Source organism: Chrysochloris asiatica, unplaced genomic scaffold (genome assembly GCF_000296735.1).
Source record: "Chrysochloris asiatica unplaced genomic scaffold, ChrAsi1.0 scaffold00034, whole genome shotgun sequence".
NCBI classification, from domain to species: Eukaryota; Metazoa; Chordata; class Mammalia; order Afrosoricida; family Chrysochloridae; genus Chrysochloris; species Chrysochloris asiatica.
Genome location: NW_006408552.1, coordinates 20,737,996 through 20,751,556, shown reverse-complemented (window position 1 = coordinate 20,751,556; position 13,561 = coordinate 20,737,996).

The following is a 13,561-nucleotide window of genomic DNA, read 5'->3' as shown; positions in this document are numbered from 1 at the left end:
CTAACACCAGGTCTTTGCACATTTCATTGTAATACTTGACTATGTCTTCGTGAGACAACCTTTGACATTTTTCTGTTCTGCTCTTTTGCTTCCTCATTTCTTCCAGTTGCTTTAGCATCTCTTTACTGGAGAGCAAGTTTCAGAGTGTCTTCTGACATCCATTTTTGTCTTTTCCTTCTTTCTTGTCTTGTTAATGACCTTTTCCTTTCTTCCTGTGTGATGTTCTTGATGTTATCCCATAACTCTTCTGGTCTTCATTCATTAGTGTCAACTGCATCAGTCTGTTCTTGAGATGTCTCTAAATCCAGGGGGATATGTTAAAATTCATATTTTGGCTCTCATGGTCACAGTTCAGTTTAATTCAGCTTCAATCTGAACTTGCATACAAACAATTATGGTCTGTTCTACCGTCTGCTCCTGGCCTTGTTTTCATTGATGATATGGAGCTTTTCCACCATCTCTTTCCACAGATGTAGTTAATTTGACTTCTGTATATTCCATCTGGTGAGGTCCATATGTGTAGTCCTCTTTTATGTTGTTTAAGAAAGGTGTTTGCAATGAAAAATCATTAACATTGCAAAATTCTATCATGCAATCACCAGCATTATTTCTATCACCAAGGCCATATTTTCCAACTACTGATCCTTCCTCTTTGTTTCCAACTTTTACATTTCAATCACCTGTAATTACATTTCATCCTGATTGCATGTTTAATCGATTTAACTGAAGAATTTTGTAGAATTGTTCAATTTCATCATCACTGGCTTTAGTGGTTGGTGCATACATTTGAACAATAATGATATTAACTGGTCTTCCTTGTAAATGTATGGATATTATCCTATTACAGACAGCATTGTACTTCAAGACTGATCTTGAAATGTTGTTTTTATTATGAATGTGATGCAATTCCTTTTCAATTTGTCAATCCCAGCATAACAATCTATATGATTTTCAAAATTCAAATTAGCCAATACCAGTCAATTTCAGCTCATTAATGCCTAACACATTCCATTTCAGTTTTCACTACTTTCCGTTTACTAGATTCATACTTCCTACATTCCTTGTTCTAATTATGAATGGATGTTTACAACTGTTTGTCTTCATTTTCATTAATACTCCATCAGCAAATGAAGGTCACAGGAACTTTACTCCATTCGCCTCATCATGGTCAACTCTACAATAAGGAGGCAATTCTTCCTCAGTTGTATTTTGAATGCCTTCCAACTTGAGGGGCTCATCTTCTGGCACTATGCCTGGAAATATTTTGGTGCTATTCATAATGTTTCAATATTCAATATTATGATGCTTTCTGACTCGGCTCCACTGAGGTTCATAATGTATTCAGTAGCTAAACATTCAGAAGTTCTACTTTTCCTTCTTCCTAGTCTGTCTTAGTCTGGAAACTCAGCTGAAACCTGTCAACCATGGGTGGCCCTGTTGGTATTTTAAACACCAGTGGCATAACTTCCAGTGTCACAGCAACTCACAAGCCACCACAGTGTGACAAGCTGACAAACAAGTGTTATGTATATGGGAATACTGGTGTGGCATTAAAGGTTAATGTGCTGGACTGCAAAATCAGTTTGAACCATAATGTCAGTGGTTCAAGCTCACCAGTTGCTTCTCAGAAACTCTATACAGGGTCACTATGGGTCGGAACCAACTTGATGACACTTAACAACAACAACAAATACATGCATACATGCATACATACATACATATCTGAATCTACCAGCTGCTTTTCAGGAGAAAGATGAGACTTTCTGCTCTCACAGAGATTTACAGCCTAGGAAACCCTACAGAGGATTCCAACACACACAACCACCAGCAGCAGCATATATGTATAGTTTGTTGTTTAGTGCTGGTGAGTTGGTTCTGACTCATAGCAACCCTATATAGGGTTGCCAGGAGTGGGTGATGGGTTTAAACCATTGACCTTGTGGTTAGCAGTCCAGTGCTTTTCCTACAGCACCATACCAGGAATCTATATGTGTATAGATAATTATTTTCCTCTTTGTATACTTCTGAGGCAAGATCCTGGAAGTTGAAGGAAGAGAAGTGTTGGAAGTCCCACTTTAGTACATTTTGAAGTCCATTTTACTTGGAAGTCCCACTTTCTTCATCCTTGCATCTTACTCAGGATCCTATGGGGTGCCAGTGACTTCATAGAAAATTAATCACCTTTAGCTGGATACGTAGGTAGATTTATGTAGAAAACCCAAGATATTGGGTCATTTCCCAAGGCTTCACAGATCACACTTACATCTGACCTTTTTAAGCTTCTTGTTGATATTCTATTCATACTTCAAAGCTTAGATTAAACCCCAGTTTTTTCTATAAATCTGTTGTTGTTCCCCTAAGTCTAAAATAAGGAGCTCTAGTAGCGCAGTGGTTATGATCCGGACTGGCTACCTCAAGGTCAGCAGTTCAAAACTACAAGCTATTCCACAGGAGAAAGATGAGGCTTTCTGCTCCTGTAAAGATTTATAGCCTCGGAAACCCTATGCCCGGTCACTATGAGTTGGAACTGACTCCACTGTACACCACCACCACCACCACCAAGTCTAAAATGGAGCCCTAATGTGGTGCTGTGGGTTAATGCACTGGACTGCAAAATTGGTTTAATTCGCAAGTTTGGCGGTTCAAGCTCCCCAGTCGCTCCTAGGGAACTGACTTGGCAGCACTTAACAAGTCTGAAATCATTCTCCCAACACTGAGTTCCTAAAGGACTCTTTTCTCTGTTTCTCTTAACTGCTTTCATCTTTGTATTATAGCTATTTATGGACCTGTCTTATTTCACATATGCCTTGCAAAAAGATGAAAATACTTCCTCTCAGATAGAGCAGACTTTGGTCCCTTCCTGTGATGCTGTAGGATATAAGCACTTGACCACAAGGTCAGTTTGAACTGCAAGATCGGCAGTTCAAATTCACCAGTTGCTTCTTGGAAACCCTGTCTAGGGTTGCTATGGGTCAGAACTGTCTCAGTGGCACTTAACAACAACAAGAAGTGTCTTTATGGGGTGTAAGTATGAAAAAGGAAAAGCAAGTTTGAATGATCACTTCATAGTGTTATTTTCCACTATCCTTAAGCATGTCCTGAAAATTCCAGGTACCCCCATGGGCAGACAGAAATCATCAAATCACTGTCTATCCAAATCAAAAAGTTGGCAAACTTTTCCAAGAACAAGTGACAAGATAGTAAATATTTGTGGCTTTTCAGGCCACGTGGCCTGTGTTGGAACTACTCTACTCTGTGGTAGCTGAAAGCAGCCAGAGACTATATGTAGATGAATAACAGTTACTGAGTGTTTGACAATGAAATTTTATTAAGACAATTAAGCAATTTTCCTTGGACTATGATTTTCGAACTCTTGCTCTAAATCATGGACTTCATCACCTGGTCCGAACTGGAAGCACTGTTGACAGGGCAGCAGGGGAGGAGGAATCTCCTCCATAACCAATCAAAACCACAACTGTTAAAAAAAAACTAGTCTTCTTCAACCAAGAGCAGAGCAGACATTATCAAAAGCCTAAGAAGAACATTGAGAAAAAGGCTTGCATGTCCAAGTGAATGATATCAAAGTTTGTGGGAGAAGTGACCTATATCTCGGTAATTCAGTATAGAAACATCTTATAAAACAATCATTTAAAAATTGCATAGCAAGTGTCACTCTGGAATATTTTAAAGAGGTCCCATCTGCTCCTTAACAAATGTAGGTTCCAGCTAAGCCAGCTGTTTGCATGATCTCACGGCAGCTAACTCTGTTAACTGACCCATTTCTTCCACATTCAACTCTGCAAATCACATGGTTCCAACAAGCTCTGTGTGACAGGTTTTTGTTTTTGTTTTTGTTTTTTCAGATTCTAAAATCTGGCTGCTAGTCCATTATAGCCAACTTTTAAATTCAGCTTAAGAGTTGCCAGGTTTTATAGGAACACGCAAAGAAAAAATAGGCAATTGATATAAAATGGTCATATGTGGAATACAGGTTATTTTTCTGGACTCCCATCATAGTCTCCAAGGCAATATCCTCTGTTAGTAACAGAATCATGCTTTATTCATTGATTTTGATGTTGTTTTCAGCACAATAATTTTCATGTAGTTGCTTAACTAGTATTCAATAAATGAATTCATGCATTTGCTCTTAGGTGCTATCGAGTTGGTTCCAACTCATAGTGACCCTACATACAACAGAAACGAACACACACTTGTCCTGTACCCTCCGCACACTTGTTATATTTCGGCCCTTTGCTTCTGTCACTGTGTAAATCCTTCTCCTTGGGGGTGGTCTTTTTGTTTGCTGAACCTTCACTTTACCAAGCATGATGCTCTTCTCCAGGGATTACTCCTCTTGATGAAATGTCTGAGGTATGAAAAACCAAGTCTTGCTATCCTGGCTTCTAAGGAGCATTCTGGTTATACTTCTTCCAACACAGATTTGTTGGTTCTTCTAGCAGTCTGGGGTACTTTTAATATTCTTCTCCAATACCATAATTCAAAGACATTGATTCTTCTATGCTCTTCCTTATTCATTGTTCAACTGTCACATGCATATGACGGGATGGAAAAATCCATGGTTTGGGTCAGGCACACCTTAGTTTTCAAACTGATGTCTTTGGTCTTGAACACTTTGAAGTGGTCTTATGCCTAATGCAATATGTCATTTGATTTCTTGACTTCTTATTCCATGAGCATTGAAAAATAAAGTCTTTGACAACTTCAATCTTTTCTCCATTTACTGTGCTGTTATTTGTTGGCCCAGACATGAGGATTTTTGTGGGTTTTTTAAAGGATTTTTGTGTTTTTTTAACATTGAGATGCAACCCATACAAAAGGCTGTGGTCTTTGATCTTCATCAGTTACTATTTGAAGTCCTCTTTGTTTTCAGCAAGCAAGGTTATATCATCTGAATATTGCAGACTGTTAATAAGTGTTCCTCCAAACCTGATGCCACATTTTTCATATAATTCAGCCTCTTGGTTTATAAATTCACAATACACATTGAAAAAGTGTGGTGAAAGAATACAACCCTAGTATATACCTTTCCTAATTTTAAACCATTCGGTGTTCCCTTTTTCTGTGTGAACAACTGCCTCTTGGTTTATGTAGTTTCCTCATGAGCACAATCAAGTGTTCCAGAATATTCATTTTCCATAATGGTGTCCATAGTTTGTCATGATCCACACAATCAAAAACTTTGCATAGTCAATAAAGCGCAGGTAATCATCTTTCTGGTATTCTCTACTTTCAGCCAAGATCCATCTAATGTCAGCAATGATATCCTTTATTTCATGTCCGCATCTGAATCCAGCTTGAACCTCTAAAAGTTCTCTGTCAATGTATGGTTGCAGCTGTTTTCAATTATCTTTATCAAAAATTTGCTTGCATGTGATATTAATGATATTATCCCATGATTTCTACATTGTTGGGTCATTACTTTGGAATGGGCATAGATATGGCACACTTCCTGTCCATTGGCCAGGTGATTGTCTTCCAAATGTCTTGTCATAGATGAGTGAGTGCTTCCAGTGCTGCACCAGTTTTTTGAAAGATTTCCATTTGTATTCCATCAATTCCCAGTGCCTTGTTCTTTGCCAATGCCGTCAATGCACCTTGGACATCTTCCTTCAGGATCATTGATTCTTGATCATCTGATATCTATTGAAATAGTTGAACATTGACCATTTCTTTTTGGTACAGTGACTCTGTGAATTCCTTCCATCTTCTTTTGATGCTTTCTGCATCGTTTAATATGTTTCCCATAGAATACTTTAATATTGCAATACTGAATTCTATCATGCCATCTATAGCATCATTTCTTTCAACAAGGCCATATTTTCCAACTACTGATCCTTCTTCTTTGTTTCCAACCTTTATATTGCAATTACCAGTAATTGTCTTGATTGCATGTTTGATTCATTTCACACTGAAAAAGTTGGTAGAATTCTTCAATTTCATCATCGATGGCGTTAGTGGTTGGTGTTTAAATTTGAATAATCGTACCATTAGCTGGTCTTCCTTATAGGTGTATGCCTACTATCTTGTCACAGACAGTATTATACTTCAAGATACATCAGACTGCTTGGAAATCCATTGTAATCCTTTTCTAAGGTAAATTCAGAGAGAATGTACATTGCTTTGTGGAACATGTAACCATCAATAGGTAAATGAATCAACAAAATGTTAATGTACAACGGAATCTACATATGAAGTCCTGACACACGCTACAATATGAATGAAAACTTTAAACATTTTTACTGAGTGAAGTGAGTCATAAAATGACAAATTAAATATGTATTTTAATTTAGTATTATATATGTATATATATGAAATAACTGACTCAACAAATAACATTATGACAAAGTGAGAAAACATTGAAGTGTCAAAGATTTCATGTTATTAGGTGCAGTACAATGGGCCGCTTCTTATGACTGTGGGTGAGAAAGATGGAAGAAGATTCTGATACAAGAGTATGTTTCTGTTGTGATTGTTCACAGAGTTTTAACATGGGTTGAAAATGAGCCACCTTGAAGCAGGAGTGGGATCTCACATTGAGAAGAGTGAGCCAGGAGTTGAGCCCTTCCTTTGGTTTTTCAGATTTCTATACATTGAACCTCCTTGACTTTGGGCCAGAAAACTGTGACACTAGGGGAGTAGCTGAGGACCAGCAGCAGCACAACCATGAGCCAGAGCATGAGACAATGTGGTGGAATTCCCAGCCCACAGAGCCGGCCAAGCTGAGTGACTCTGGGCAGGAGGTTTACTTATAGAGTGAGGTGCCTCAAGGCACTTAATTGGGTTGCTTGGTTTGCTGACCCATGGAACTAAGAGCAAAATACCTTTGGGCTAAGGCTTTTGGTGCAATGGGATGCCTGTGAGCACTTATCAGCAGTCCTAAGAGAGCTTTGTAACATTACCCTGGTAAAGAAAGGCCTACCTGTGGGCTGAGGAGAGGCTATAAACCATGCTATGAACATTTCTGAGCCTGCATTGTAACCTGTTAACTTCCCTAACACAACCTGTAACTAGAACATGGTGTCTGAGGCCATTTCAGTGAGGTGAGGCCATTGCAATGAGACATGGTAACCAGCTGAGTAGAGGGTGATGTGGGAGGGATGGTCAGCTCATATTTTTACTCTAGGATCTACAATCAGTGTTCATGAAGGCAGCAAGAGATCAAATGACACAGCGTCCTAGGCAAATCAGCTGCAAAAGAGCTCTTTAAAATGTTATATAGTAAAGATGTCACGTTGAGGACTAAGGTACACTGTACCCAAGCCTTGCTATCTTGAATTCATATGCTTGTGAAAGTTGACTATTGAATAAGGGAAACTGTAGAAGAATTGATACATTTGTATTATGGTGTTAATGAAGAATATTCAAAATACCATTATCTGCCAGAAGAAAGAACACATCTGTTTTAGAAGTACAGCTGTACTGCATCTTAGAAGCAATAATGTCAAAACTTTGTTTCGTACTTTGGTCATGTTTTCAATGTCACCGAAAAACAATTTTTTACATCTGTGTATTTTTTAGCAATTTTCAAAATACTTTATCATTTATATCTATTTGCAGCAGAAAGTATAGAATTTACATGCGTTCATTCTACCACCTTGCCTAGAAATCTTTATTTCGTTTTGACTCTGTTGCCAGAATTATGTTTCTAAGAAGTGGATTCAATGGTTCCCAATATCTGCAAAATGAAATACAAATTATTTAGCATGTCAAACATCTTGGCTTCATCCAGTCTTTCCACTTTGATGACCCACCATTCCTTCCTCTCATTTCAATCATCCTAGATGGTTTGCTCTTTATTCACAATATCTGATGAATTAATGCCATACATGATGCAAGGTACAGTTCAAAACTCACTTCCTTGCTGTAGCTTTCACTGAGACAGATTAATTCCCAAACATTAAACAGTGTTCTATTATAGCATTTAATCACACTATACTCTAGAGGATGTGTCTTTTCTCTCCCTCTAAAGCATGGTAATATATTCTTTGTCTGTGATTTCTTATTATCTACTACACATAACAATTGTGAGGTTGGCCCAGGACCAGGCAGTGTTTTGTTCTGTTGTACATAGGGTCACTATGAGTCAGTACCAACTCGAAGGCACCTAACAACAACAACTACACATTGGGTATTTAAATACCTGTAATTGTAGGATTCAAATAGACAGCCATCCCTCACTGCCTCTGAAAATACGTTTCTGATATCTATTCCTTATAATTCCCTTGATACAGTTGATCAAAATTCTAAATCAATGGCATCTAAAACTTGAATTTAGAATGAATTAACTTAGGTTCAGTTCATACAAAAAATCAAATCTTTTCAGATTAGGAAAGGATGCTAAGTACTGTAACACCCATTCACCCATCCATCATACTGATATTGTCTACAGCTTCCCAACATATCAATCAGTCATCTACAAGTCTTGGTTATGCAATTGTGAAAGTACTGTACTGCTAACCAAAAGGTCAATGGTTTCAATCCATTACCTGCTCTACAGAATTTGACATCCTATTTGGCCTAGTCTCGTGCCATGCACACAGTGTGGTATTGGCTGGACACTTACCCAGAGCTGTGGCTTCTCCATTCACTCTCTGACACCTCCAAGCTCTGCAAAGTTCCATAGCAGTGAGAAGGAGTCAGCTGTCCACCAAACTCCACACATTACCCTTGCAAATCAGCAAACAATGGTTGAATTCTGTCAAGTTTCCTTTATTTCTTGTCTACTGTGATTTGAAGAGGAAGAGTTGGGTTAACTTTTTTTAAATTTTTATCTCCTTTGTACTCTGTCTAGCAGAAATTCTTTGAATGTCTTGTAAACAAATGACATTTCCTCCTAGTTCTACTACTAATGAAAATTCCTCTCCTATTTTAAAAATATTTTTATTAGACTAGAGTGGACCTAGGTAAGGGTAGTGGGTATGTGAGCCCTGTTCAGGTAGGAAAGCAAAGGTAGACACTGTCTCCCATTCCAAACTCATTCTTCCTCATAAGATACCAATGCTAATCATGTATAGTTAAATCAAAGACTGGATCCATGACTGGTTCATGTTGTCTGGTGAACAGGTCAATAAATGATTAAGATCATACATGTGGCTGTGACAAGCTCTCCTTTTTTGTTTCTGAGAGGTAAACTTATTCTGGGTATCTCTGGGCCAATCCAAAATATGTCATTGTTTTTCTTCTCCTCACAAGGACATGTGTAAGCATTCTCGTATCATTTCTGTGCAAATGGTGAACTGCAAGATGTGAGTTCTATACTTTGTTGGAAAGACTTAAATTCTGTCTATAGGGACATGCCCTGATGATAAAGATCGATTGGATTGGATTTCCCATTGGCCATTGTCTCTTGTGTTCTTGTGTGTACAACCTCATTGAGAATAACCCATCAGATAGTGTATCTTGTCTGTACCAGTCCAGGACTGGAAGAGATCCTTGTGGTCTGTTGCTATCATGCAGATTCAAGCTCATGGGGACCCTACGTATACAGAGTAGGACTATTATGTATGGATATAAAGGCTGTAACTTTCCAGAGCCAGTTCACCAAGCCTGTTTTCTAAGGGCCTCTTAGTGGGTCTGAAGAGCCAACTAATCAACTAAGATCCAAGCTCTTATCCATATAAACCACCCAGTGGTTACTATAGTTGTGTTCTGTGCTGGTTGGTTGTGTGCTGTGAGTTGGTTCCATCTCATAGTAACTCTTTATACTTGGCAAGGGTGGGAAACATTTTTTCTGCCAAAATTTATCACATCACTCATGGACCATACAAAATTACTAACTTAAAAATTAGCTGCTCTATTTAGTCAAACATTTAATTAACTCATTCCCAGTGCGATGACTGGCACTGTGGTTGCCTTGGCAGGTCTCTGCTTTATAAGGGTTCAGAGGTCATCAGTCTTTACAGGAGCAGAAAGCAGCATCTCCCTCCCACAGAGTGTCTGGTGCACTCAGATTGCTGACTTTGTGGTTAGCAGCCCCACGCATAACCCACTGTGCAGCTAGGGGTCCGTCGTCTGATCATAACCAAACTTTAAAAATTCCAAGGGCCATTTTTTTGCCGTTACTGCTTTCTATTTTTTATACAGTAGATTCTAGTTAAAAGTGCCTGATATATGTTTAAAGTGGCATACCTCAGATAATCTGGCCCTCCGATTATCTGCCCCCTCAAAAGACTGAACATAAAAGTTTATGGAGACTAATAAAATGGCAAAAGATGAGCCAGGAACTAGCAGATACGACAGCCCTGTAAAAATGCTTCCATTTTGGATAGACACAGCATGAAAAGTCCAGAGAAGATGTGTCTGGCAATGAAATCTTCCGTGCCCACTGATGCTATGAACTCTTACTAACAAAGAAGCAAAGGGGGGAAAAAAATCACAAAAGGCTTTCAGAAAGGCAGAAGTGGAGACTAGCGTTAGGGGTGGAGAGGCCCACATGATAGCACTTAACATACAGGAAATAATGTTTTTCTTTCCTACGAAGAGAAATGGTGTTTGCCTCAAATCCATCTGTTTCCTACTTGTCAGCTTTGGAAACCAAAAGAAGCGAGGGTGTAGTGCCCAGCACATAAGCAGACATCTGCCACTCATGGTCACACACCATCAATTCAGCCAAATAACTTCATTTTCCAAATGCATAACACCTCTTATGTTTGGACAGCTGTCACCAAACAGATGTGGAATCAGAGACCTTCCCAGACAAATCCTTCTTCACCAAAGCAGTGTAGATCATGTGGGTCTATTTGGCGGAGCTGCAATGATCAGTTAGGAGAGTTCACTTAAACTTTCACAAAGCACTGACTGCATGCGCTGCTCTATGTGTTTACTTGTTTCTGCGTTTCTTGGTCATATAGGATGGAATTCCAGGGTGGCACAAATTGTCAAATGCTAATACTAAGCTACTGACTGGAGTCCTGGTGTGTCACTGTGGGTTAATGCGCTGGACTTCAAGGTTGGTTTGAACTGTAAGGTTGGCAGCGCAAGCTCACCAGCTGCTCCTCGGATCGCTATGAATCAGAACCTACTTGATGGTACTTAACAACCACAAAGCTACTAATTAGTGGTTGCAGCAATGGACTCAAATGTAACAACGCTTGTGATTTATATTATTTATCGTTAGTAGGAGTCCATAGAGCCAGTGGACAGCACCTAACCACAACAAGCTATTAGCTCAGAGATTGGCAGTTTGAACTCACTTAAAGGCACCTCAAAAGAAAAGCTCAGCGATGTGCTTCTGAAAGGTCACAACCTTGAAAACTCTAAGGTACATAGTTCTACTTTGCAGCACATGTGGTCACCATGGGTCAGAATGAAGATGATGGCAACTGTGATGGACTAGAGAATACAGAAAATCACTGGGCTGGAAGGGATGTAGCTGTGATACTGTAGAAAAAAGAGCTAGGTATTAAAGCTAAGATGGTGAATATAAAGAGACCTAAACTTTACAGTTGAGTGTAACTCAATGGTTAAGCACTCAGCTGGTAACTGCAAACTTGGCAGCTCAAACCTATCCAGTGACTCTGTGGGAGAAAGACGGAATGATTGTTCCCATAAAGATTACAGCCAAGAAACCCTGTGGGGGCAATTCGACTTTGCCTCATGAGGTTGCTGAGTCTAAATAGACTTAACAGCATGTAACAATAACAGCATTCTCCTAGACAGACCCAGAGACACATTTAAACTATGCATAATTGCATGAATGCAATGGGTCCGCACTCTCCAAATTCCTATACAGTTAACTCCAAAGCAAAACCTCTGAGAAAACTGGATTAAATTCCTAATCTAGACTAATGCTACAAAATGATAAGTAAAAACTAGAGGCAGAGTCTAAAGACATGAAGCTCTTCTAGCTACTCCTCACCTTCCCGTGGATTTAAATGTTTGCCAAATGACGTTCTACACTAAGAAGCTGTGGGACCCAGTACAAGTCACAATGTCTCTAACCCTTAGTTTCCATATATGTTAAATGGGGATGATAAAAACTATGTGAACCAATGAACCAATATTTCCAAGTGTATTATCAGATCATGATTTTTATTTAAGCCCATTCTGAGACAGACTAAGGAATTACAGATTCTACATCCTATGGCTTGTTTCATTGCAAGAATTTAGTATCACAGTATATGTGAGGGTTCTTTGTTTCCTGGGGCAGGCTAAGGATAAGAAAAAAAAGCATCAAGTCATATAAGAAACCTCAGGACTTTGTCAGCTGCCTAAAGGTGAATGACCTTTATCAGCGCCCTAATCATTTGGAGTCCTGGTGTGGCGCTGTAAGGTAAACACTTGACCGCATGATCAGTTTCAACCGCAAGATTGGTGATTCAAAAACTCACCATCCGCTCCTTGCAAACCCTATTCAGAGTCCTATTCAGGATCTCTAGGAGTCTTAATTGACTTGGGGTACTCAACAATAACAACAATCATTTTCTAAAGTTCATATGATAATGAGAATGGTGAAGTATGCAATGACCAGCTGTTTTAGGACTGAGTTCCCAAGCAGAGAGAAGCTTTGCTCACAAAAGAGGAAACTGTACCCTGAAAAACTGCAAAGATTAGAGTCCTTTGTGCCACTGAATTATGTCTCCTCTTTCTTTGGATACATAAAAAGTCTTCTGCCATCTAGTCGATTCTGACTCATAGTAACCCTGTACAGGGTTCCCAGGGCTGTAGTCCTTCTGGGAGTAGAAACTCTCATGTTTCTCCCACAGAGCAGCTGGTGGGTTTGAGCTGTCAATCCTGAGGTTCGTATCCTACAGCACCAGGCCTCCTTGTAGCTACATATGAAGATGCCTATCCCATTTCATTAACTTAAATCCAGTTTCTGCCATTTGTAAAGTATGGCACTGCAGGTTAATACACTAGAATGCAAGGCCCGCAATTCTAGGTCAGCAGCCACTCTTCTGAAACCCTATACAGGGTCGCTATGAGCTGAAACCACTTCGACAACACTTAACAATAACAACAATGCTACTATGTATCAGAAATACCATAAATGGAGGGTTTTAACAAACACATTTATTTTCTCACAGTTTGTTGTTGTTGTTAGGTGTCCTCAAGTCAGTTCTGAATTACAGCAACCCTATGTACAACAGAACAAAACACTACATGGTCCTGCACCATTCTCACAATTGTTACACGTCAGCCCATTACTGCTGCTACTGTGCCAACCTATCTCCTTGGGTTCTTCCTCTTTTTCACTGACGTTCCACTGACTGGGCCTTCCTGATAACATGCCTCAAGTATGAGAGATGAAGTCTCACCAACCTTGCTTCTGAGGGACATTCTGGCTGTCCTTCTTCAAACACAGATTTGTTTGTTCTTATGGCAATTCATGATACTTTTAATATTCTCTCTAATACCATAAATCAAATGCATCAACTCTTCTATGGTCTTCATTATACATTGTCCAACTTTCACATGCATATGAGGCTATTAAAAATACCATGGCTTAGGTCAGCATACCTTAGTCCTGAAACTGACATCTTTGCTCTTGAACATTGTTAAAGAGATCTTGTACAGTACATTTGCCTAATGTAATACTCCA